Raw genomic sequence first — 26,000 nt, 5'->3', positions numbered from 1 at the left:
AATGGAAAGGGCGCCAGGTTAGAAGCGTGACTCAAGAATTGGCATTTGGGGGCTGAAAGGAGCCTTTAACCGTCCCATCCGTTCACCTGTCAGAGCAGCTTTGCAGGTTGTCCATGGTGGAAAGCGCCTCAGCGCATTTTTAACCGTCCAATGTGGGATGATATTTTCCAAGGCATCTGGGGCTGAGGACCCCCATTCTTCTTCTTCTGCGCCCGGCTCCCCTTTTGTTCTAAACTGCTGATTTCCCACCCTTCTGGCTGAACCATACCCATTTGCCCAACATGCTCTGCTCCGTTGGGGTTAATCTTGGTTTATTGCTCCGGGACTTTAGGAGGTGGCGTGAATCCAGCCTGTTTGGCTGATTTCTGGCTCCACGCCTTGCAGAAGTCCAGGAAATTAAGCATGTTTCATTACTGTAGCATGTATTTGTCTTCCCTGACACAGTACATTTCCAAGTTGCACGCAAGTGTCTCCCTTCACTTGCTTTGCATACGACACCCGGTCCAAGCTTTTTCCCTCTGCTGCGGTACATTTTTTGTAAATGACTCTGTAATGAAATAACCCTCTTAAGGCACCATTTGGCCTGAAGGATGTTTATGGCAACCCTCTAAACTGTAATTAAGGGTTGATTCATAGAAAAGAAATCCGAAGGAGGGGAAGTTGATGGATGAATAGAGTCCCCACTGGAGATATTATTTTGCCCTTTTCCAACCCCAGCTCCAGGAGAGGAGAGCCTCATGAATCCACTCAGTGCAATGGGACATTTTCATCACAAATGCCAGGGAATGCTCGGCTGCAATCAGCACAGTGTGGGAGTGGAGAGAGCACTGGGGAGAGGAACGGCGCATAGAACCGCCATAATGGCCATAGTGTTGTGCAGGCCATAGTGTTGCACAGGCACACTCAGAAGGCTGCGTACGAAAGGAGAGTTGCAGGTCTAGGAAGGGTCAGGAAACCGCATCGGTGATCAAAGGATTGGACCAATATTATAGCAGAAAAAGATCACACGCCTTGGAGTTATTTTAGTTTTGGAAAGGAAATACGAGAAGGAGATTGGGTAGAGTGCCATGTCCTAGTATAAAGTTCAAATTAGTATTTAAAACCCAGAAAAGATGGCTTGAAACAGCAACAACCAACAGCCCAAAACGGAAGGGTGTTCATCCTTGCCTGCTTGGTGAAAGTTGCTGCAACAATGGAAGTAAAGGTGCAACTCGAATGCCGGCACCATCCATTCAGGCACTTGCAAGGGACCCCCAAATTAGAGGTTGCCTAGCCTGGTCGTAGGCTGCGTGAAAAGATTGTAGCTGACGGCAAACTGATTGGGAGCCAGCCGTGCGATGCGGCTGCGAAAAAGGCAAGTGCAGTTTTAGGTGGCATCAACAGAAGTATCAAGGCCGTAACACGGGAGGAATCATTCCCCTTTATTCGGCACTGGTCAGACCCTGGCTTGAGCATTGTGCCTGATGTGGGGCCCCACACTTTAGAATGGATTCAGACCTGGAACGGGCACAGAGAAGAAAAAAAGGGAGGAACGAGAATTATGGATGCTGCCGCGAGTTCCTGAACGAAAGGAGGCACCTACAGCGCATTTAACCAATCCAGAAAGAAACTCTTTGCTCTAGTAAAGGAACCCATGATATCCCATAGGATTCACAGAACGTAATACCTGCAAAAGCATTAAGTCTCTGCAGTGATACTCGTGCATGTTCGTCCCATTCTTTCTCTCCTCTCCTATCATTGTTACGAAGAGAGACTCAAGGAGCTGTCAATGCTTAGCTTTGTGAAGAGAAGACTTGGGGTGGAGAAGCAGGAGAACCAGGGGAGCGGGGTGGACAAGTGAAGGGGTTGGATTGGCCCTGGGAGACCTGGGTTCGAATCCACCCTTTGCCACGGAAACTCGCTGGGTGACCTTGGGCCCAACTGTCCACACTGGGTCATTAGGCAGATAGGGTACGTTCTTGCCTTGACTCCTGAGCGAAAGGCGCAATATTAATATAGCAAATAAATACATGCTAGGAAAAGTAGAAGCTGTTTGACAGGGGAGCAAGGAGCCACAGAAGGGGTGGCCTCCCTTCACTGGATGTTCAAGAAGAGGCTGGAAAGCCATCGGTCAGGGATACTTGGCTTTGGATTCCTGCCCTGAGTGGGGATGGGACTCTGTAGACATTTCCAATGCTCGGATTGTAGCATCTGCCTAAGGATCATGATCTGCTGCCTCTCCAGTTTCCCACCGATTAAGAGACACATCTGGATGAAACAGTGGAGGAGAGGTGAGTGAATTCCCACCCTGACAAGTTTTAGGATTCCAGCAAAGTGAATTTACAGACCCTTTTGGTATGTCTCCATCCTTCGGTGGTCTTCAATTTGTGCCACAGTCCCTCCGTAGCAAGAGCAGATGTTGGAAAAGAGGCTTGCCAGATGTTGGGAAGGAGAAACGTCCTTAGCCAGGAGGGAGGTTGTACAAAGTTTCAGACAATGGTTCAAACAGATGGAGGCTCTATTGCAGTGTTCCTCAATCTCAGCAACTTTAAACTGTGTGGACTTCAACTCCCAGAATTCCCCAGCCAGCATGGCTGGCTGGGGAATTCTGGGAGTTGAAGTCCACACAGCTTAAAGGTGACAAGGTTGAGAAACACTGCTCTACTGAATTGCCTATTCAACTGAATCTTGGAATGGACGTTCTGAATTGAACATGGCATGTTTCCAATGGTTTAAGAGAGCTTGGGATTGCTTTGGAGAAACGTGAAGAAGATTTGTGGACTTCCAGCCGACTTTCCAGGACTTTATTTATTATTTATTTTATTCATCAAATCTAAATAGCCCTCCATCTACCAGAAGGAACTCTGGTTGGTGAGCAAAGTAAAAACACAGTACAATAAAACAACCATTTAAGACAAGCTTGAGGTCCCGATAAACTTGCATCCATCTACCGACCAGCTCTATGCCACATCCTGGCCCCTTTGCCTAAGGGAAAAGCCATGTCTTCACCGCTGAAGGTCAACAGGGTTGGGGCCATCTCTGGGGAGAGGCTGTTCCATGAGGCAGGTTCCATGAGAGGTAAGACTTTCAAGGCTAGGACCTCAACATTATTGCACATTGTTTTTTCCCCCAATAAATGGACAAAGTTGGGGTGGGGTGGGGTGGGGTGGAGTTACGCGATGTGCTTTCTCTGACATTGAAATGAATAGCTGGGTCAGTGGCTACATTCAGACCTAGTTCCTGGATGAATCCATTTGGGGTTCACACAATTATGGAACCATAAACAAATCCAAGAGATTGAGTTCAGACCACACGTTGAGTTACACCAAAAAACCACCAACCAAGTTTAGGACAACCAAAGCTTACCATGTTGAGCATCTGTATCTGCTAGGTCTTTACCTCACCTGGTGAAATGTATTCTGTGAAGGCAATTGTTATCTTTCTTCTAAAACTTTTTTCACCTAGTTGATTGATTGATTGATTGATTGATTATGTACCATCAATTTGTTTTTGACTCCTACCGACTGCATAGATAGATTTTCTCCATGACAACCTATCCCTAACTTGGTCCTTCAGGTCTTCCAACGGTGCCCCCATTGCCACTGTAACTGAGTCCCTCCCCCTTGCTGCTGATCATCCTCTTCTCTTTCCTTCCACCTTTCCCAGCATTATCAATTTCTCCAGAGAGCCGGGTCTTAGCTTAATGTGTCCAGAGGAGGATCATTTGAGCCTGGCCATTTGTGCCCTGAGTGAGAACTCTGGGTTGATTTGTTCGATGATCCATCGGTTTGTTTTCTTGAATGTCCATGTTCTTCTCAGAAGTCTACTTCAACACCAAAGTTCAAAAGCATCAATGCTTTTCCTATCCTGCTTCTTTAAAGTCCAACTTTGGCTTCCATAGAGCATCACAGGGAATCCCACGGCTTGCACGATTCTGATCTTTGTAGGCATAAACGCATCACGGCATGTAGTTCATCTGAAATGAATTAATTATATTTAGCATTGTTGATTCAAAATATGCTGTGTTTCTCTCCAGTTTTCCACCCTACCAAGAAGACTCTAAATAAAAGCACTTTTGCACTTGGTAGAGTCTGATTTGAAGGCCTCCATGTTTCTCCTGCATTTCACCTTAAGCTGAGGGTAATGCAGTTGTTTTGATCCCAAATCCAGCTGTTTTTCCACTCCCTGCCTTTTGTTTATTACCCTGTTGCAGCAAAGACCCGGCACGATGTTTGGTGACCTTGAGTTGGCCTAAGAAAAGCAAAGCAGGGTTGGAACTGTTAGTCCTTGGATGGGAGACCATGTCGAAATCCCAGAGTTGAAGACTAAGCTGGAAATTTGGAAAAAAAATCCTCAAGGAAGGGAATGTATTTTGTATTGCTTTCAAGACACAATAATGCCTATGAAGATATTGTTCTATTTCCTCTCCTGTCTTCTTCCTTTTCCTTCTTGCGTTATTTCTCCACCCTTTTTGCTGTTTTTTTTTCATGTTCTTGTATATTTCCTCTCTTCAAACTGTAATAATAATAGTAATAATAATAAATACAGAAAACTCCTGCAATTCTTCAGCATAAAACTCTTAAACTAGGCACCCTGCAGAAGATTTTTAGAGATTGGAAAACTGAAATTGTGTTTTTATCATGGATTTAGTCAGATAAGTCAACTGGAAAAAAGCTCAGAAGGAGAAAAATGGATTAACGTTTAGTGTCATAACTTCCAGCAGAAAAATCCAGAATTTTCTTCCCCTTCATTTGGTTCAGTATAAATCTCTCTCTCTCTCTCTCTCTCTCTCTTGTCTGTCTGTCTGTCTGTCTGTCTGTCTGTCTATCTATCTATCTATCTATCTATCTATCTATCTATCTATCTATCTATCTATCTATCTATCATCATCCCTATCTCAAAACAGGCATATAATTGACATCTCTTTCTGCTTGTACAAATGTACAAAGATGTGTCGTCATGAGAGATTCTCCTTCCTTCCTTCCTTCCTTCCTTCCTTCCTTCCTTCCTTCCTTCCTTCCTTCCTTCCTTCCTTCCTTCCTTCCTTCCTTCCTCCCTCCCTCCCTCCCTCCCTCCCTCCCTCCCTGCCCAGTTCCTCAGGTGTCCTGCCTCCTGTGCCCAGTACAGATGTAGCCAGCCACTGAAACCATCTGGCTGCAGCTGAAAAATGCTGCTTGGGCGACTTCTCTGCCTTGGGCAGAAGAACAGCTGATGTTAGCGGCTAATTCTTGGCCGCGCTTTGGATGCAACCTTCACCCCAAAGGTGTGGACTGTGCAGGAAGAAGAGACTAAGCAGGCCATATGGATGGGGAACCTCCCCCCCCTTTGCATTTGTTCCCCCCTCTTTCCTTCCGAATGATAAATGAGGCTGTTATCTCTGCCAGCTCTAAATACAGTCATCTCTGTTCAGGCTTGTTAGGCTGAATTCTGCAGTTTATGCATTTCTATCAAGCATTTCTCAACCTACAGTACCTACAAAGGAGATGGGGGAGTAGGGGAAAAGAAATTGATGCGGCAGATTGATGACTTATTACAAGAGAGGACGAACAGAGCAGTGTTTCTCAACTTCAGCGACTTAAAACGTGTTAAAAACTCCCAGAATTCCCCAGCTCACATGCATGGACTTCAACTCCCAGAATTCTGGGAGCTGAAGTCCACACTTTGTTGTTGAGATAATGTAACACTGTAATAGAGATAGGAACAGAACTCCGTGTCTGGCCTTTGCAGTATTATGGGCTGGAGTCGATCTTGGTTAATGCCCCTTCTCTTTCACAAGCACTAAAACCTCTAACTTAATGGCAGGATTCCCCACTCCTGAAATAATCTGACCACATCTTGTGAACGTTCCTGATATGGAGTTCTGCCGATCTTAATTTAAAGCATTTATACTTTAACTTTCTTGACTTTTTCCTCCCCTTCTACTCTCGGTGGAATAAAATAAGATACTCTGGAGGGTCATCCAGGAAGGAATACAATTCAGGAACTGGCAAGGAAGAAGATGCTGATGGGTAATTCAGACTGAGGGCACCTTGGCATCATCTCTTTCAGGGGCCTGCAGAGGCATCTGGTAGAAGCCGTGATGATGTCATTGCCCCAGCTGACACCATGACATAATGATGCATGTGGCAGTGGTTGCCCCTTGCCCTTCCTTGTGGACATTAGTAGTTGTCTACCATTAAGGGACGAGTGGAACTTCAAACATCCATGATAGTCCATGTCTGAGAAACAAGCTGATGCTTAGGGGGAAAAAAACAGGCTAAGATGAGATCTGTGGGTGGTTCTAAGCCAAATTTTGACTGGGGTAGTAGAGGGGGAACCAAACTATCTCAGCAAGCTATTTGTGGCTGTGTGTTGGGTGGGAATATGGCTTCCCTTTCTGAGGAACTGAAGAAAAGCTTTGGAGACTTGGGGTTCTTTTGACTCCACAGTTCAACCCTGAGCTACATATATTCTCTTCTATGGGAAGAAAAACTTCTGTTTCCTCCTCTCTGGGTGGAGAGGAGCAATATTAGAAAATCAGCTAGCCTTAGTTCATCCTTCCTCATCTGTTTCCTTCTAGAAGTACTGAAGACATTCTGGCTGGGGATGATGGGAACTGCAGCCGCCAGATCTCTGGAGGATACCAACAGAGGAACTGGCATTTTTCTCATCAGCTTCCCAGAGATGGGTGGTGGGCCACAGTTGGAATCTGCATCTTGCAGGGGTGCCCACAGAGTGGGTCAAAAAGGTCATGATGGCAGCCAGGATCATGGGGCAGAACTCCTGCCCCATGTCGAAAGGGGTGTGGCTTCATTCACACAGTCACAGCCACCCTCTGGATTTACTTTTGACCCACCACTGGATGTTCCTGAACTCTTGGATTTAATAGAAATTTGGCTGCGTTGGTTGGGTTTAACTGACTGATCAATTGATTGATTCGCTGGAAGGAAGCAGGCAGGGGAAAGTGGGCCTAAGATGGTGAGATGTTCTCTAATTCAGTGTTTCTCAACCTTGGCAGCTTGAAGATGGGTGGACTTCAACTCCCAGAATTCCCCAGCCAGCAAAGTTGAAGTCCACCCATCTTCCAGCTGCCAAGGTTGAGAAACATTGCTCTAATTGCTTTGTTCTGACAGTCTCTCCAGGACTTCTGGCTCTCCAGCGTTGCAGTGGAGAACACACCTGAGTCCAGAAGGACCTTTGGCCTGACTGGCGAGGAGTTAATGCAGGCTTAGCAGCTGTTCTTCAACCTGCTCCTAAGAACAGCTCCTTTAATTGAGTAATGTCGTCATGCTGGCCTCATGCTGCTGTTCAAAGCGGAGTGACGACTGACCAGGGTCAAGCCTCCTTCAGAAGCTGTGCCTCCTCAACGGGCATGCTGATTAGGCCACCGTGTGAGGCGTGGCGTTGAACGTGGCTGCGGTCCCACGCGCAGCGGAAGAGCTGGCCGGGCTGGTAATTGAATACACGGTTCTCCCATGGGGGGTCATTGAATTCCAAGTAGCCCCCACGAGATCGGAGAGGAACGGGGGGTGGCAGAATGTGTCTGCTTCCATCGGAGGGCAATTAACGCCATTAAGCCGGAGAGACAGGCTGGCTGTTGCGAGAGGATACGAGGAGACAGGTCGGGTGGGCTGACGCTGGGGGCGATACCTCAGCCTGCCAGCTAATCAGCGATACCCAGCCATGCGGGGCTTACATGCTCCGGTTAATTAAAAATATTGCTGCATTTTTCATTCATGGGGCTCGTATCTCAATTACCCTCCACTGAGGGCCTTCCAGGAAAGGCGTCCTGAGTTCAACTGCCTTTCTTCAATTAAATATTGTGCACGCTCGCACGCATGCACGCACGCACGCACACGCACACACACACACAGACATCAGGATGTTGCCACCTTGCCTGTTCTTCCATCTTTCCCTGGTAAGATAAAGTCTGGGGGGACTATCACCAATCACACCAGATGGGTAAGACTTGGAAGCTTCTATCTGGGCTTAACTCCAGGATGTTGCCCTTGAACGTTGCTTCTGCGCTCAGTGCCACAATGTAAAGCGTTGGTCTAAAGCAGTGCTCCTCAACCTTGTCAACTTGAAGATGGGTGGACTTCAACTCCCAGAATTCCCCAGCCAGCCTTGCTGGCTGGGGAATTCTGGGAGTTGAAGTCCACCCATCTTCAAGTGGCCAAGGTTGAGGAACACTGGTCTAAAGGAAAGCACTGAGTAGAGACCTTGGAGTCCCTTCCAACTCCTCCATTCAACACTTGGGCAGATCCCAAAGGGGATTAAACAGATTCCTGGAGGAGAAGGTGGTTGATGGCTGTTTCTCATGATGTCCATCTACCAGTAGTGGAATGGAAGCGTCATGCCACCAAGGATTTATGGGGAGCAATTTCAACGAAGCCCCCCAGGCTCTGGAGACAGCCTGCAAAGGAGGCCACTGTTGTACTTCTGTAGCCGGTGTGATAGAATGCAGGGATTTGTGATCAGTTGCCATTGTATGTCCTGATCCAGATGTGATGTGACACCTGTCATTGATACGGGAGGCTTGAGGTCAGCCTGGAGAGTGAGTCTCCCCCAATCACAGGAAGCCCATTTCATCCAGTGCTCCATTCTCAAAGGCGGCGGCTGCAAAGCCCAACCGCGCAAAAGGACAGAGGTCACGTTGCTTGCATTAACCCATTTTCTGGATTGGTACCATGCATTAAGCCACAAATCACCAAACAGGCTAGGTTTGCAGAGCACGCTAAGCTGTACAGAAGCTTGAGAAGAAAACAGCTGTCTGTGTCAGCCAAAGCCATCTGTAGGTCTGACCTGGTTACGCATGTTGTGCGAACAGCCTTTACCTGTAACTCCCAAGAAAAGTTGGAAAAACGCCCAGAGTCACATTTATGAGATGAGTGGCTATATAAATCCAATAAATAAATAAAATAAATAAATAAGAGCATAGTCTGCCTTCGCTATCTTCCCTATTTTTTAAATTTATTTATGTGTCAAATTTGCCACCCCCTATCTCGTTGAAACGACTCTGGGTTGTTTACAAAACAGTTAAAATCAATTACAATTACAATATACGATACTCTTAATAAATGAAACATAAATAGATCCAAGAATAAATATAAAATTGGCAGTCACTCAAGGCGCCAGCCACCCCTGGGGTTGGGTAAGATTGTTATTTGGGGGTGTCGAGTCACGGCCACTAGATGGGAGCAAAGAGATAGAGAAAACGTATAGAGAAAAGTCTCTGTCCTGCTTCCATCTAGTGGTGGTTTGGAGTTCTGCAACCCACATTTTGCCCCCTAATTGAAGAGGAACTTTTAAAGACAGAACTGAAGCACCAGAAGCTCTTATAGCAAACTTACAAGGCTGACAAGTCTGGAGGAGTTTTGGGGGTACTTTGGGTAACATTTTATATTCATTTTCTTTCTTTATAGGAGTTTTAGTAGAAAACTGTTCTTCTGCGTGGATGAGCCCTGTGCTAAATCCAACTATAGGTAATCCTCACTTAGTGACCACAATTGAGACTGGCCATTTGGATGTTAAGCAAAGTGGTCACTAAGTGAAACCATGACTGTGCTTATGATTTGACTTCAGCTTCCTTTGCTTTACCGACCTGTGAAGATTGTAAATGCGAGGACGGGTCGCAAAGTTACTTTTTAGTTACTTTTTCATCACTGTTGTAACTCTGAATGGTCACTGTATGAGGTGGTCACTAAATGAGGACTACCTGTAAGAAGTGTTTTGGAGTTGAACCTCAGGATCTCATGCAGTAATCAAGTGTTTGAGGGAACACACACCACACAGAGACTGACTGTTACTGTAACTTACAAAAGCTTTACTAATTACAGGTGCTAAGCATTTCATGAGAGCCAGTTTGCTGTAGTGGTTAAAAGGCACCAGGCTAGAAATCGGGAGACAGTGAGTTCTAGTCCTGCCTTAGGCACGATGCCAGCTGGGCGACCTTGGGCCAATCCCTCTCTCTCAGCCCTACGAAGAAGGAGGCCAGGGCAAAGCCTTTCTGAAAAACCTTGCCAAGAAAACTGCAGGGACTAGTTCAGACAGTCGCCAGGAATCAAGATTGACTAGAAGGCGTGTACACACACACACACTCATTACACACACACAAACACACACATACTCATACTGACTTGCTCCACTGTACTCTGGCCAAGTGATGCATGGGGATTGGGGAAGACAATCTCTACACATGTGCATGCATGAATGGGGGGGGGGTGTCTTCTGACAGCCCCTTGTCCCGTCTTCCTTTTTATCCTTTGCCATTCCTTACTGACCTCCTAGGTTGCTGAGTCAAACATGACTTGTTGCACAGCATTAACTCTTATCTGTGATGGCTTTTTCAGAGTTGACTTCTGTATCTCTTCAGCTTGCTTGTGCCTGTACACATGCACAGTCTTCTCTAAGGTCCAATTTTGGTTTTTCCACTCCATCTGTTTTTCCCAACACTCATCTAGTCATCAATTACCCTTGTTTGCTACTGTGACCAACAAGATACTCTTGAAGAACTGGGTGGCAGTTCTTCAATTTGAGGAAGCAAGTAGACTCATCTGCCAATTATGAATGAATGGAGAAGACCTCTTGGAGATGCTGTATTCTCCAGAAATTTGCTTCTTCGTAACTCAAGAACACCCATAAATTATGTCCAGCTATCACTGGGGTCAAGATCCTGTTTGGGTTAACTAAAGACCAACACCTTTGGTCTGAACCTACGTTGCTGTATCATTCAGGGGCTGAAGGTACATTCTCACAATATGCTTTACTAGTGACTGCGTGTGCACACTTGCTAACTTGGTTAGCATTTACTCTTGGTTTGATTTTGGGGGACTCGTGTGTTTTGAGAACGAGAGTATTTGCTTAATTTAAGTAGGGCTACTAGTTGGGGCTGGTGGGTGACAGCAGACTTTTCTGTGACTCTTTGCAGCCATCTAGCATCCATCCAGATTCTCACAGCTCAAATCTGGTAGCCTAGCTTATGAGTTCAGTGTTTTTTTCCAATTGTTGCCCAGGAATCAAGTGTGTTAAGTGAACGTAGACAGAAACCCAGTGAGTTTCTGGGGGCGGGAGCAGCGGTCTCGTTTTCTGGCTTTTCATTTTGTATGCTTTGCTTGCACGTTGCACTAATTTTGGGATTTTATATAGTCTTTCGAGTTAGTTCAGTCGCAGGCCACTTTGCATTTGCGTTTGATGAAACCGGGCTAAACGGGCAGGTGTAAAAAAATCAACGTGAGTAGACTCTGTTCTTGAGTGAGGCTTAAGAAGCAGACGTGGTCTTTTCTCTTCAGCCTTCCCATTTTGCAAAAGGATGAGGAACCGCCCCATCAACAGCTCAAATGTGATTTGAGAGCAGAAGGGCAGCCTCCGATTTTAATCCAAACCTTCTGGGACATCTTTGCCTTTTGTGTGCAATGATTGAGAGATTAAGGAGGGGAGAAATAGAGGCAGCAAGAACCTTAGAAGTGCAATCAAGCAGAGGGAAAGACTCAGTTTTGAGGTCAAGGGAAGCTGGAAAAGTTCCTGAGTTGGCAGCCCTGGAGAAAATGCTGGTCTCAAGGTCAAATTGACCCTCGGTTCAATCCGATCCTATCACCCTCACTCCGGAGTTAAAGGTGCAAGATTCCTTTGGTCAGAAATGCTCAGACAGACTCAGATACTAAATATTGCAAGGGGAAGTCTCCTGGGCCACCCCAGTGCTTCTATTTCTGCCTTTTGGGTGTATTAAGAAGAAAGAGAAAAGCATTAAACCCCAAAGCTATTGCAGAAGATGGTGTCTTGTTTAACGGGAATAATTCAGTCTAGTCTTGTAGCAGTTAGTTTTCCCCCCTGATTTTTTAATGTAACCTTGGAGGGGAGATCCATAAACATTCCCTTCTTCCTCCATGGAGAAAGGGCATGTTTGGGGAGCAAAAGAGATCTAGAACCCAGAAAGAACGGTTGGAGCAATGTTTCTTAAGCTTGTCAACTTGAAGATGGGTGGACTTCAACTCCCAGAATTCCCCAGCCAGCCTTGCTGGCTGGGGAATTCTGGGAGTTGAAGTCCACCCATCTTCAAGTTGACAAACTTGAGAAACACCGGTTTGGAGAAACCCTGTGTCAGGGGTGTCTGCAGGGCTCAAAAATTTATGCGCGACCCAAATGCACATTAACAACAGGCAGAGCTTCAGTCACACTGTCGGGCCCCCATCTTGACATCTTTGACCCCCCCCAACCCCAGATCTCCCTGCTTTGCATTATGGAAATCAGCTTAAGAAAACCAGTAAGAAGAAAACAAACAGGGACCAGAGAGAGAGAGATTGCAAGCCCTGCTTATCTTAGACTCATGTTTATTGGGGTTCCGGGTTGTACAAAGGCAACAGAAAAGCAAAAACCTCTTTGTAGCATCTGGTTAAATCAGGGGTGGTTGGGAATGGGGTCTTTGGACTGGTGGCGAGCTGGGCGGGGGCTGCAATTCTCCATTCCTCGCATCCGGGGGTGGAAAAAAAGTCCTTTCAACCGATCGAAAGTTCTCGTTTTTCCGGTCTTCCATTTCATTCATCCCACTTCCAAGCCAGTGCGAGCCTCCTTTTTTTGTTTTTAAAAATTCACATGGTAATTCATATGCATATTTCTCCCCCTCCCTACCCGTTTCTGTACGTCATTTGTCTACATTTCTTTCAAGCCATTGTCCATAATGGCTTTCATTGCGGTATGTTGCTTTCACACCCCATTCTTCTGTGCATCTTCCGTGCGGTCTTCGTTGATTGCCTGGCTGCCAGACAAAATCCGGGAAGTGCAAATTTTGAAGAGCAAGGGAAGGTTAACACTTGAGCTGAAAAGGACATGATTACGTAAATTTCCATTAAAATAGAAAATGGGGGGGAAAGTAGGGAAAAAACGCCTTTGAATTGGAAAAAAGTGTGAACCGCTGTTCTGCAGGGGGGCTTGGGGAAGATTTCTGGACATTGTTTAGGGTGGGTCAGGGGCATCTATGGGGGGATCAAGATGGGGGCCACAAGTGTCCAACTGAAGCCCCACCCTCTTGACTTTTTTGACCTCCCTGCACACTCCCTTAGTGTGGGCCTTTCATTTTTCATCATTTTTTAACAGAGGTTGTCTCCTTCTGAGATTAGAGATCCAGTGGAGTCCGATGCGCATAAAAAACAGGTAGAACTTCAATCACGCAGTCATGCCTGCCATTTTGACTTTCTTGACCTTACCCGATGGACACTCCTGGAGATAGCCCTGTTTTTCAGAGAGAGGTCCAGCACTCGTGTAGCCCACAGCAGCGCTGAACCCACCTTTTCAAAGAGGCCCAGCGCTGTTTCCCGAGAGTGATGAAATGGGTTAATCAGGAGCCCCCACAAGATCCAACTTGTACATTGGAAAGTGCAACGGAAACTGCAATGTTTAAGTGTTTCACAGAAAGCTTCCTCCAGCAGCCAGGTGTCATCGTGACAGCCCAACGTGGATGGGAGGCCAATAGGAGAGTTCTTACTGCGGTTGCTACCAAATCATGTGTTCAGCAAGGCATGAGAAGATGGAACATGCTCCTTTTGACATCACACCAGTGAAATATGATGTCAGAGGGCTGCATTGTGCCTGGGGATACGATGAGGACATGTCCTTAAAGAACAGTTAATAAGGGGGCTTTGCTTTGAACAATGCACCCCCTGCTTCTCAGTAGTGAAGCCAAACCACCCTGTTGCTTCCTTTTGGGGCCTCCTCTGATTTGTCCACCAACTTGGAGAAGCTTCTGTCCACAGGCTGTCCACGCACTGCACAGGAGCCAAAGGCACTCCCGGTGACTAGAGCAATGTTTCTCAACCTTGGCAACTTTACGATGTGTGGACTTCAACTCCCAGAATTCCCCAGCCAGCATGGCTGGCTGGGGAATTTTGGGAGTTGCAGTCCACACATCGTAAAGTTGCCAAGGTTGAGAAACGCTGGACTAGAGAGGAAATGCATGACTTGACAAGACAAAGAAGATCTTCCACATGGAGGCAAAGGGGGGCTTCTCTGCAGCTTTCTGAACCCACAGTCTTTCCTGAGGCTCCTCCCCGCTCTGCCCAAGACAGAGCAGGAAAAAGCTCTTTGCTAACAGATGGCAACGAAGGGCAATGCTAGAGATATCTGAAGTGGAGAATGCATCTTCTCATAACACCCCAGAGGCCTTCTCCTGCAAACCGGAACTGGTTTCTCTTCAGGTTGCAATGGCCATGGCACCAGATGGCCCGTGCCTGTGAATGTCTTATGGATCCTCTTCATCTCCTGCTCCTCCTCTGTTTTTCATCGGCATCAGGAACGCTGTTATGTCAGGCCTGAAGCCTAGGAGTTTGGGGAGAGACCAGTGTGGTTGTGGGGAGAAGTTGCCAAAAGAAATGCCAAGTCATTCCCCCAAATCCCTCCCAAGACATCTCGCTGGGAGAAGCAGCCAGAGGTCCTCTTGCAGTGTGGCAACTCCCTCCTCCTCCTCCTCCTCCACCCCTCTCCTCCTTCTCCTTCTCCTCCACCACCCCTCTCCTCCTTCTCCTTCTCCACCACCATTCCTTCTCCTTCTCCTTCTCCTTCTCCTTCTCCTTCTCCTTCTCCTTCTCCTTCTCCTTCTCCTTCTCCCCAGTGCACAGGTGCTCACATACAGATGCAGTACATTTGCACCCATCCTGATTAGAGCTTCACTCACCGACACATACAAACAGGCAATGCAAATGCACCCACCCTGAGGATTTCCTGGGGAGAAAGGGCACCCCCCGCCACACAGATGCCATGTGTCACTTCCCACCAGTAAATGCAGACCCCTCCTCTCACCACCGCTGGCAAAAGGATAGGAAAGAATTCCAGAAGCCGGGATCAGCAAGTTTTCTCTAGCTTGTCATTTCTGTGTGAAGACAGCAATAGGGTTTGTTAACCCAGATTTAGGGATCTGTGTACTGTGTGAACCCAGCCTCTGTAATACAAAAGAGGAGCAGGTGGGTGGGCTGCATCTAATTGCCTTTTTCTCTTTCCCACATTGGCTGCATGTTCTCTTAACCCGGATTAACTGAATTAACACACTGAACTGAATTAACACATTTTCTGCCTTTACTCAGGTTAAACTAACCCAGAGCCCTGGATTCACATCACTCTAAACCACACAACAGTTATCCAAGGTTATCACTAACTACCCTGAGCATGTGACTCACATGCACTGGCTAGGTCTCTCCCTGATGTGGCGATGCGTGTGGCATAAATGCAGCCTGAAGCTTGCTAATGTCTGCTTACTTCTTTTTAAAGACCCCGGGCATTTGCCCCAGGCTGGCTGGAGAGGTTGGAAGTCTAACATATCAGGAGGCTCATGGACACCTGCCCGCCCTGCCTCTTCGTATGAGCTTCTCCAAAGGAAGGCCAGGGAGTGTGGCGTGGCTGGCCTGCATTTCTGAACCATGGGCAGAGTGCCTCTAATGATATCAGAGAGTGCCATAATAAAGCTTTTATGGAAGGCAGCTTATTCACCAGTGCCTCCAGCAAGGAGATAAGTCCCTTTTAATCTCCTGCTAGCTCATCTAAATTAATTACCGACTGTTCTGGACACTGTTTGCTTATGTTTAGCCATTTGTCAGTAGGCAAATAACTTTGCTGGCGCCCATCAGGACTGCTGGAAGCATGCGTTCTTGGGTTGCTAATAGTTCTCTCGTCCATGTGATCGGATTTGCAGAGCATTAAGGAGAGAGCAAGAGAGGGAGAGGGCCTTTATTCAGACCCCAAATGAAGACCACTCACACCCGGGGACATCTCCTTGTATCAACAGGAACATCTGTGACCCCAAGCAGAAACAGTTCTGAAAGGGGCAAGATGCCACCATAAGCTCGTATGGGGCATCTCAGCTGGATACCGGAGCTCTTCTTTGCGCTCTTATTTATCACTCAAAGGATGCTTTGCCTGGAGAGGTCCTTATCTATCCCCTCCCCAGTTTTTCCCAGAGGAGGGCTGTGGTTCACAGGAGAAAACTCTCACAAACACTAGAGCAATGGACTTCAACTCCCTGGGAGTTGAAGTCCATGCATCTTAAAGTTGCCACGGTTGAGAAACACTGCACTAGAGGCATTTCCAATACAAGGAGCATGTCAGATTTCAGAGGGGGGTCATCCAAAGGGTGGAGAGAAGAGATCTGGAGGATCAGAAGTGAGAATGGAAAATGGAAGCTCCAAGGGAGACATCTAAAGCTAAATTCTCTCCTTAGGTTCAGCTATCCAGGAACACCATTCAGACAAGGTACTTGAACAGGTTATTGAATTAACCATTTTCTGGGTTGTATGATACTGTAAGCCATGAATGAACCAAATGGGATGAGTTGGTAGCTAAGCCACACACACACCAAGCTAGCACAACACAAACCAACCGACAAATTAAATTTAGTATGTATTGTGCTGGCTGCTGTTATGGCTTTCCCTAACCTGGTTAAGGGAGCTGTGTGAAAGCACCCTTAGAATGCCAGAATTTGGGGACCAAAATGGAGCGGCCTTCACAGCCCTCTCACAGACACCTCACTGCTTTGCAGTAGCATTTACTCATAGGGTAAATTACTTCAGATGATGATGTTTGCATGGATGGGAAACTCCAGTTCTGTGGGTCCTGTGGGGTTGCCTAACCAGCAAATGCGTTTCTGTTATTGGGACTTTAACGGTGGCAATAAACTGTCATGGCTTGAATTCTGAAGCGTGTGGTTGTCACAAAGCTGTTTTGCTTTCTTCATCCAGGGTGGATCGTTCAAGGCCGTAGCGGTGGTCAAAGAGGACACAGCATGACCAAGAGGCATTAAAGAACAGGTAGGTAGGTAGGTAGATAACTTGCCACCCTCCTTCCCAATCAGTTCTCTGCTTTCTTAGGAATAACGTGAACTCATGTGGTTTCCTGAAGGCTATAACTGGCTATTGATTTTGCATTTTTCTTACCAGGGGAAATTCTAATGGGCTTCTTTTGCTGAAACCAGAGGTGTCTGTAGGGTATGGTGAACCAAGTCAAAACGATGGCCACAATGGTGCAATTGAAGCACCGACTCATATAAAAAAACAGGCATGGGGTCTATTGTTCTATTGGGCTGCCATGTTGACTTTCTTGACCATACCCTGCAGATATCCCCAACTGAAACCATACATGAAGGCCCTCTTGTGTATTTTTCCTTGGTCCTTCCTTCTTGCCAACAGAAGACACTGTAAGTTTCAATCCAAGATCATCAGGGCCCTCCAGGGGACTGTCCCGTTAGAAGACAGTGTTGGAAGGAGAAAGATGGCATAACTTGAAATATCTAAGTAGGAGCTTCTCTCCCTCCCCCACATCCAGTTTTTGGGTTGTGACTGCAACTCCTACAGCTTTGGCGTTAAAAAAGCAGGGAAAAACATATATGACTGAGGATCTCATATATATGGCTTCAAAGGTGTTGTTCCTTCACACACACACACTACACACACAGACACACCTGAATGTAAAATCAATAGCTGGTTACAGCACCCAAGAAGCTGCTTTGCTCTGATTTATTTCTGCAGAAGAGGAAATGGTGGGAAGATTGACAAAGGAGATGGGCCATGGTGGAGTTCTAATAGCCCCCCGAGCACGTGGAGAGAAAAACAATTGCCTTGGTTTAAGTCAAGACATTTGGGGGGGTAATTATTGGCTTTCTCTCAAATTCTAAGTGATGGAAAGGTTGGGAGTGGGAAGGTTCAAGGACAGGACTCCATAAAAGACAAGATAGAAGTACTAGTAGGCAGTGAACCAGAGTTTTCTTGGTGGAAATGAAGGCTGTAGTCACAAACGTGCACTACATGGGGATTTCTCCTGGAGACACTTGGATGTTACAGATGGTCCAAAAAGGTGGTGATGCATTTCAAGATGCTGGTAGCCACCTATAAGCCTTCTTGGTATAGGCCCTGATTACTCGAGGGACTGCCTGTCTCTGATAGTTTCTGCCTGTGGGTGATTGGAGAGTGGGTGAGCTCTGGGTCCCTTTGATCAAGTAATGTCATCTGTTGGGCCCTAGGAAGTAAGCCTTCTCTGTTGCAGACCTGCCCTGTGGAACAGCATCTCTCCAGAGATCTGTATGGCTCCCACCATACAGAGCTTCAGAAGGTCACTGAAAACCTGGTTATTCTCCCAGGCCCTGGGATAGGGTGGGTGCCAAGCCCCTGTACATTTTTAAAAATCTTTTATGGATCACTTGCTCTCGGACATCTATGATTCATATTCTTTTATTTTTGTTTCCTGCTTTTAAAGTTGTAAGCCACTCAGAGTCTAAATGGTTGAATGAATGAATGAGTGAATAGCTCATGAACAGCTTAACCTGGTACTGAATTAACTCATTTGGTAGGTTTGTATAATACACCGAGCCTTAAGTTAAACCAATGGGCTGGGTTCACACAACGTGCTAAGCCACAAAAAAATGTAATTGTGGTTAACACTAACCAGGCTTTGCGTGATGTGTGAATGCAGCTACTAGGTCTATAACTGACCTGGGTAATCATGTTGAGCTTCAAGCAAGCAAGCAAACTACCAGACCAAACCAAATAAACCACCTAACTAAAGATAACCTTAACTAATATTACACTGTTGTGTGACTGCATCAACTAGCTTCTTACTTGAAATGCTGTGTAGTTTCTTCTCATCTTCAGCTGGTTGGTTTCAATGAGGTTTGTGCTAGAGGGGGAGGTGGGACTGATAGCTTTTGAGGTGTTTCCAGAAGGAATGGATACCATCTTGGAGCATAGCATCTATCAGTGGTTAACGCTATGGCGTGCCTGCTGCTGGAGACCAAGAACTGGAGATGTGGTCTTCTTCTGCCTGCGGAGTAGCGGCCTCTTGGAGGCAACTCACTGCTCTCCTATTTTGGGGGATTTCCAATAGGCCTATATGGAAGTCTACCTGGTGCCAGCCATGCATTTTGGGCTCCAATGCAAATCAGCCAGGGTGGCCAAGGACAAAAGAGAATTTCACTGAAACATCTGGAGGGAGCCAGCTTTCTACTTGGGTGCTTGAAATTTTCATTGCCACCAGCTGAGTTCTTCGCAGGCCAAGAGCGTCGAGTGGCTTAAGCATGCCAACCCTCCCGTTTCCTTACCCCCACAAAGCAAGCCACCGTCATCTTTCTCGTCTTCCTCCTTGCATCCTCCTTGCTATTTAGCATGAAAACAGTTCTTCTCTGGTTATCTATCAAGGGGTGCTTATGACAGAGAAGAGCGTTTGTTAAGACAGCAGCACGGCTGTGTGTGACACTCAGATACCCTCCAGTGAAGATATAAATAAATAACTAGACAAACAGCTCTCAGGCACATTAATACATTCTTAATGAGCCTTTCAGATTAACTGCAAATGGGGAGGAATAAAATGAAAAAAAGGATGAAGTCAACATGACCCAAAATAAGGGGGGAAAGAATAAAATTACAACTGGTATAAAAAGCAATGACTCTTAACTAATTTAGAAAAAAAAAAAAAGGAAAAGAAAAGAAACCTTTCTGTCCCTGAGCTGAAATATTGGATGTAATTGGGTCATTCTACAGAAAATGGATCTTGAAAACAGAAAAAAGCAAAGCAAATAAACAAAAACTCGGTGAAGATAAGAAGGCAGGAGTCGCACACGTCCTTTCTCTCTCCTTTCTTCTCTTTTGCTGATATTCCACCCTCTTCCCTTTCAGCTTTACCTAATAACTGTCTCACAGCTAAAAGGTATTTAATTTGCCCTTAAATCTAGCTGGTTTACTGATAAAAGCTCTCAGGCGTCTTGACCCCAGGAAGTGTTTCTCTGACCCTAAAGGGTAATAAACTCCACTTTTTCTTGAGGCCCCGAATGCTTTTACTTCTAAATTAACTTGCTTTGAATTAAAGCGCCTTTCTTAAAGACTTAGCAGTTGTAATCAGAAGTCAAGCTGTCGCAGCCTTAAGTTATAATCGGGGGTGGAGGGAACCAGACATTTTTGTTTTACATGCGTTGAACATTTTGAAAAGGGTGGGCTTCAATTGTACCACCACAGCCGCCATTTGCTTTTTTTGACCCCCCCGCCCCCCAGCCCTGGGGAAAATGTTGCTAAAACTTAGAAAAAAGGGGAAAGGATTATATGAAAAAAAGTATTCCCAGTACTATACAACTGAAGGTAGGATGTCATGAGGGTTCCTGGCTGCTCTTTTATGCTGTTTCTCATTTTGTTTCTTTTGCTTTTTTTCTCGGTTTTTATTCTATTTTAACAGTTAGCCACCCAGAATCATGTGTATGAGAAGGGTGGCTGTATAAATTTATTAAATAAACAAACAAACAAACAAACTACTTTTATGGGAGCCAGTATGGGTAGCATTAATAATAATAATAATAATAATAATAATAATAATAATAATAATAATATGAATCACAGAAATGATCACAATGCCACAGACCACTTTGAAGGTGAATGAGAACTGTCTAAGAGTTCGTTTTAAACAGGAGAGCAGCCCCCAATTCCAGTGAAGCACAAACTGATCGGTACCGGAGTCAGACCTACCAGCCTAAAGTGGGCGGGGATGCAGCCCCTCTATATAAGGTTATGCAAATTAGAAAATGCTCATTATTGGATACAGCAGCAATGTATTTGATTGGCTATAGCACATCCTGTGTGCTTAGTGAGGTCAGTGAAGCAGTAAGGGCAGAGCTATGAGATAATGGGGCACTATTACAAAGACAACGGTAGCTTTGGGAGAATGAAGAAGCAGAGTGGCATGAATATAATTTCTTCTAGAGAGCTTATCTTATATTGTCCTTGTTTTCCAAAACTTTTGTCTGCCTCCGAGTATCTTTTCCCAGCCTATCAGCATTCCTTAGCCTTCCAAATGTTTTATGGCTGAGCTGACGGTTGAGTTTTCCTGGGAAAGTATATTTGGAGAGGGGTAATTTACTTGCCTAAGGTGATACCAGTGATATTCTTCTTCAATGATCACACACACACACACACTCACACACGACAAATTCTGAAAGCTAATGGGGCCAAATTCTGAAGCTTCCCTTCTTTCTTTGTTCCACCTCAGAGATCCAGTTCTGCAGAGATCCACTATCCACATCTTGCCCATCCGACTGTATTTTCACAAATTAATTAAAATTAAAGCACTTGGCAAAACATAATGCTTGCCTCTGGCATACCTTTATTTCCTAGAATGCCTCTAGGCTCACAAATAGAAGACAAAATATGAAGCAGTGGATAGATGTAGTAGAAGCCAGGATGATTTGCAAGGACAGGGAAGTCAGAGGCACGATCTTGATGTGAACCAGATTTATTAATTTATATATCATTAATTTATTTCAGAATACTTACGTCCCACTCAAATCCTGATGGACTCCGGGCAGGTAACAATAAAGCTAGTTTAGATGGAAAAATACTGTAACTCCAGATATAAAAGACTGGGTCTTAGACATGTGTGATCTAGCAATTTTTGAGAAACTTACGCATTGTGTCAATCAGAAAATGTCACATTTTGGAAAAACAAAACCTTGAATCGGCTGGGCGAACACTGAAAGCTTCGTCTCCCCCTTTTAAAGGCTTACTTGGAATATATTTGTAATTATGGATTTTGGGGTTTTTATGTTTTCTTGCATTATGGTTTCCCCCCTTTTTTCTTCATGTTCGTCTTCATTTTATGTATGTTTGTTTGAAAATGGATTCATTAAAAAAAAAGATCTAGTTGGATCCCATTTTCTTTTCTTTTCTTTTTTCTCATCTCCTGGCTTTGATTCCTTCCGCTGACTATTTTCTACACTTTTCCTGCCTTTTGTACAACTTGCTTGCCCCAAGAGGGAATACACGATGTGCATTTCCCTGTGCTGTCAGCGTGAAGCGTGGGCGGCCATCTGAAAGAAAAATGATTGCCGTGTTTGAAGCGGGCGCACCTGTCCAAGGCTAGAACAACAGAGGTGAGCCGCAGGAAGTTCAGTGGGGAGCTGTGAATCACCTCCCCAGTGTTGTTCTCTGCTCAACAGCTGCTTTATGCCCGGGTGTGCCCCTCGTGGAGGCCTTTTGTGAGCAACCAAGCCGCGCTCTGGCAGCTGATTTGCGAGGGGGCCCACGGCTTACTCTGCAAAGGACGCAGACATGCAGGACGGTGAGCAGGGAGCATTCTGCCCGCTGCGCAGAGGCAAGTAGCAGAATTCACGGCCAGCTGTTGTGATGGCCGTCAGTTTGGAAGGTCTGAAACGGGACTGGATGGTTTCCCAGATGACCAGGCAGGGGGGCCTGCAAATATGGATGGTTGGTTCTTATAAAGCAAGCTGGGCAGTACAAGTAGAAGAGATCTCTCATTTATTTGTGGGATTGATTTCATTGCATTTGTTAAGGACTCAGCCAGGCCTAGCCCAGGGAACTCCAAGAGACCATGCAAATTCAGTCCAGCAGTGTTTATTAGCTACAACCTCTAGCAAGAATCTTCCCAGACTGAAACCCCAGCTCCCAAGCAATGCCAGCCACAACAGTGTGAATTCCTCAGGGAGGTGCCGGCCTCATCCTCTTATCTTTCCACCGCGACTCAGGAGATGAAAGAACATGCTTATCTCCCTGAGTCTGGCCTTCATAATTCCATTCCATCACAAAATCCCACTCCAACGGACTTCGGGCAGCTTACAAAATCTAATACAAGGTTAAAAGGATTAAAAACATAGACAAAGCAAGACAGCCCAGATTAAAAACAACCACTATAAAACACAACATCCCCCCCCAAAAACCCTCATTAACCCCAGACCTGGGATTAAAGTCCAGGCTGGTGAAGTTCCCAAAGGCCTGCAGTTGGCCACTGGGTGACACAGGTTGGACTAGGTCAGCCCATGGCCTGATATGGCCTCAGGGCTCTGGAGAGGTTCTCAAGGCTGGCCAAGGTCTCACCTGTGGTCAACGGATGCTACGTTTGTGCTCCTGTGCATTCCAGGCGCCTTCTAGGGATCAGTTCTGATCCCAGATCTTCTAGCAGTGGCACCATCGCTGGTGGCTGCAGACCCTCTCCAGCATCCTCTTAAATATCGGTTTCTGGGAAGTAGTAGTAGAATGGGGTTCACGCCCTGGTGAGCATCCCAAATCCATCAGCTGGCCGCTGAGATTGAAAAGGAATGCAGATCTGACCTTGGGGAAGCTAAGAGAGAGCTGTTAAAGAGGAGACTTGAGGAGGGACTAGCAGAAAAGATTACACAGATAGGAGGAAATGTGAGTAAGAAACTTAAAATAACTCTGCCTTGATTTTGTTTAGCTTAAGATGGGACAGACAGAAACTTGCACAGGCTTTCAAGATTCTGTTAAGGTACTCTACAACAATAAAGTAGAATTTCTAGAAAACCTGTGGGGGTTGTTTTTGATCTGGCCTATGGATGCCTCTGTTTCAGGATCTGCAAGGCTGGCTAGGGAATTCTGGGAGTTGAAGTCCACCCATCTTAAAGTTGCCAAGGTTGAGAAACACTGCTTTAAAGACTACTCTGCCATAAAACACTCAAACAAATTGTGGATGACCTCTGCCTTTGAGTGATAAATCCGGTTAATTTATTGGAGTGCCAGTGAAGCATCCATTTTCTCTTGAAGAATCACTACAGGGCAGGGGTGTCCACCTGGTATGGTTAACGTAACACACATAAAAAACCAGGCGGAGTTTCAATCACACCATTGTGGCCATTCTCTTGATTTTTTGTAACATCTTCGGAACTTCTGAAACCACCTTGAAAAAATAGTGGAGTAGAAGGATGAGAAAGAAGGAAGGAGGGGAGGGGTGGCAGGGTCCAGACGCCAAGGGTGCTGGAAAGAAGGTATGGATATATTGTAAGGATTCCTGCAATGGGCAGGGGATGGGGCAAGGTGACCTCCAAGGTTTTTTCTAACTCGTAATTCTATACCTTGAGTCTGATGGTAAAAGAAATGGTGAGAAGGTATGGAAAAATATGGAAGACGGAAGGAAGGTTCAAGCCTTATCTGGATCAGCAGAATGACTTCCAGGGACGATGTCAAATCTGCACCAAGGGATGTAATAGGTAAGGGGGTGAAAGAAGCACAGATCCAAGAGCGTTGACCCAAGAAACATTGACTATAGTCACAGAACACCCCACACTTAACCAGAACAGGAGACCGAGTGCATTTGCACACGATGGTAACCTTGGCCAGTATCAAACTTGAGTTGGCTGAACTCAACTGTATGGTTATTTGCTGGCTCAGGTGGCATGAGAAACCCAGGCATGAGTTCATGCATGAGCCAGGCTGAACATGTTGTCTGGATACATTCAGTGAATCATAGTTAAGATAGCCAGCATGTAGTTTATATAAAAACAATGTCTTTCATGGTTTGAGAGAAACTCCTGGAGACTTCATGGACGGGTTCAGAGTAGGGCAAGGATACGGGTGTCGGTCGGCCATTGCCTTCTTCAGTGATATTTCTTTTAACCGCTCAATAAGGCTACATCCCTGGCTGTGCTGGTGGTCTCCCATCCAAGCACAAATTAGGACGGTCTTTGCTTAGCTTTTCTGGAATCAGCCAAGATTGGCTAGGACAGTGTTTCTCAACCTTGGCCACTTTCAGATGGGTGGACTTCAACTCCTAGAATTCCCCAGCCAGCTGGGGAATTCTGGGAGTTGAAGTCCACCCATCTGAAAGTGGCCAAGGTTGAGAAACACTGGGCTAGGATATCCCTTTTTGTGGAAGAAATTGCCTTCACTTTTAGCTTGAAATGTGCGGCTCTGACCTAAATGCAGGAGATTTCCGTTCTGCTGTTGAAACGGCCAAGAAGGAAAGGACATTCTGCGGGCCACCCTTGGTTCTGGCCGACCACCCACCCACTCCACTTCCTGGAGTCTTAATGATCAGCCTTGCCCTTTTGGGTCTCCTCCTGCTGAGCCTCACTCCTTGTTGGTGTAATTGGGACTGCTTCTCATTATTCTGGGACTCAGCACAGGGCCCTTCTGAACCTTGACTTTTGGGGTCATGACGTCCAGCTTAATTCTGGTTGGGAACAGCGGGGAGGGGACAGCTTTAATTAAGAGCACATCTGCATGCTATTAGCAGCCCCAGTTGGCAGAGACCCCGAAAAAAATAGAAGAGTCGTTTTTGGAGGAGTCCGTCCAGAGAGAGCGAGCAAGTTGTGGCTTTTGCCTTTCTTGACCTTCCAGTCATCATGAGTCCTCCTCATCTGTCCCCACGTTCTTTTGTTAGTCGTTGGCTGTGGCCGGGAGGGACGCATAGGGCACTGTTATTCTCTCTGCGGTTCTGTTCCAAGGTCTCGCTTCACACTGCAAAGCGATGGGGGCCTGAGCAGTTTCTGTACGTGACGTTGTCCCACCACTGGGCAGAAGAGACATGCCTCTTTCTCAGAGGAACATCATTCCTGCACCCTGGAATAAAAATATAATTTATACATATACATATATACCTAAAAGGGTAAGTAGCATTATGCAGCATCTAGAAAATGAGTAAGATGTAGTAATACTCACTTAACGACCCTAATTGGGACCCGCAACTCTGCCGCTAAGAGGAGCAGTTGCTAAGTGGGAAATCACATGACTGTGACTGTGCTTTCCACCTGGAAAGAGACAAGACTACTCAGTTTCACACCTTTGGCTTTTGTTTGCCTCCTAATCACTCCCCTGCCCTTTGGAGCACTCGGAGTGCCTGCTTACTGTCTTGTACACATCGAAAACAGCGCGATCGTGCTGGCAACCCAGGGCTGGGAGCCGTGGGCATGCTACATGAACAGCTTACTCTCTTGAAATCCCTTTCTCTCCAATCTCGCTGCTTGGCAGAGGGGAAGGGTCAGACAAAGGAGAGATTGCCTACAGAAATCACTCGCTTTTTCTCTCCCTCCACCTTGCAGAGCAGAGAGATTGGAAAGAAAGGGATTTAAAGAGAGTAAACTGTTCATGTAGTGTGCCTGAAGCTCTCAGCCCCGGCTGCCGGCGCGATCGCATTGCTTTCAATGTGCAGAAGAGAAAACAGCTTACTCTCTTGCAATCCCTTTCTCTCCAATCTCTCTGCTCTGCAAGGGGGAAAGAAAAAAGAAAAAAACCCACAGGTCAGGCACAGGACAACCCGTATTGACTGTAATGGTGATTACATGA

Source organism: Python bivittatus, unplaced genomic scaffold, assembly GCF_059951505.1.
Source record: "Python bivittatus isolate LINGU-HERP-01145 unplaced genomic scaffold, Pbiv_v1 ctg000980_np1212, whole genome shotgun sequence".
Lineage (NCBI taxonomy): Eukaryota > Metazoa > Chordata > Lepidosauria > Squamata > Pythonidae > Python > Python bivittatus.
The sequence above is the reverse complement of the archived record's forward strand: the minus strand, read 5'-3'. Positions refer to the sequence as shown.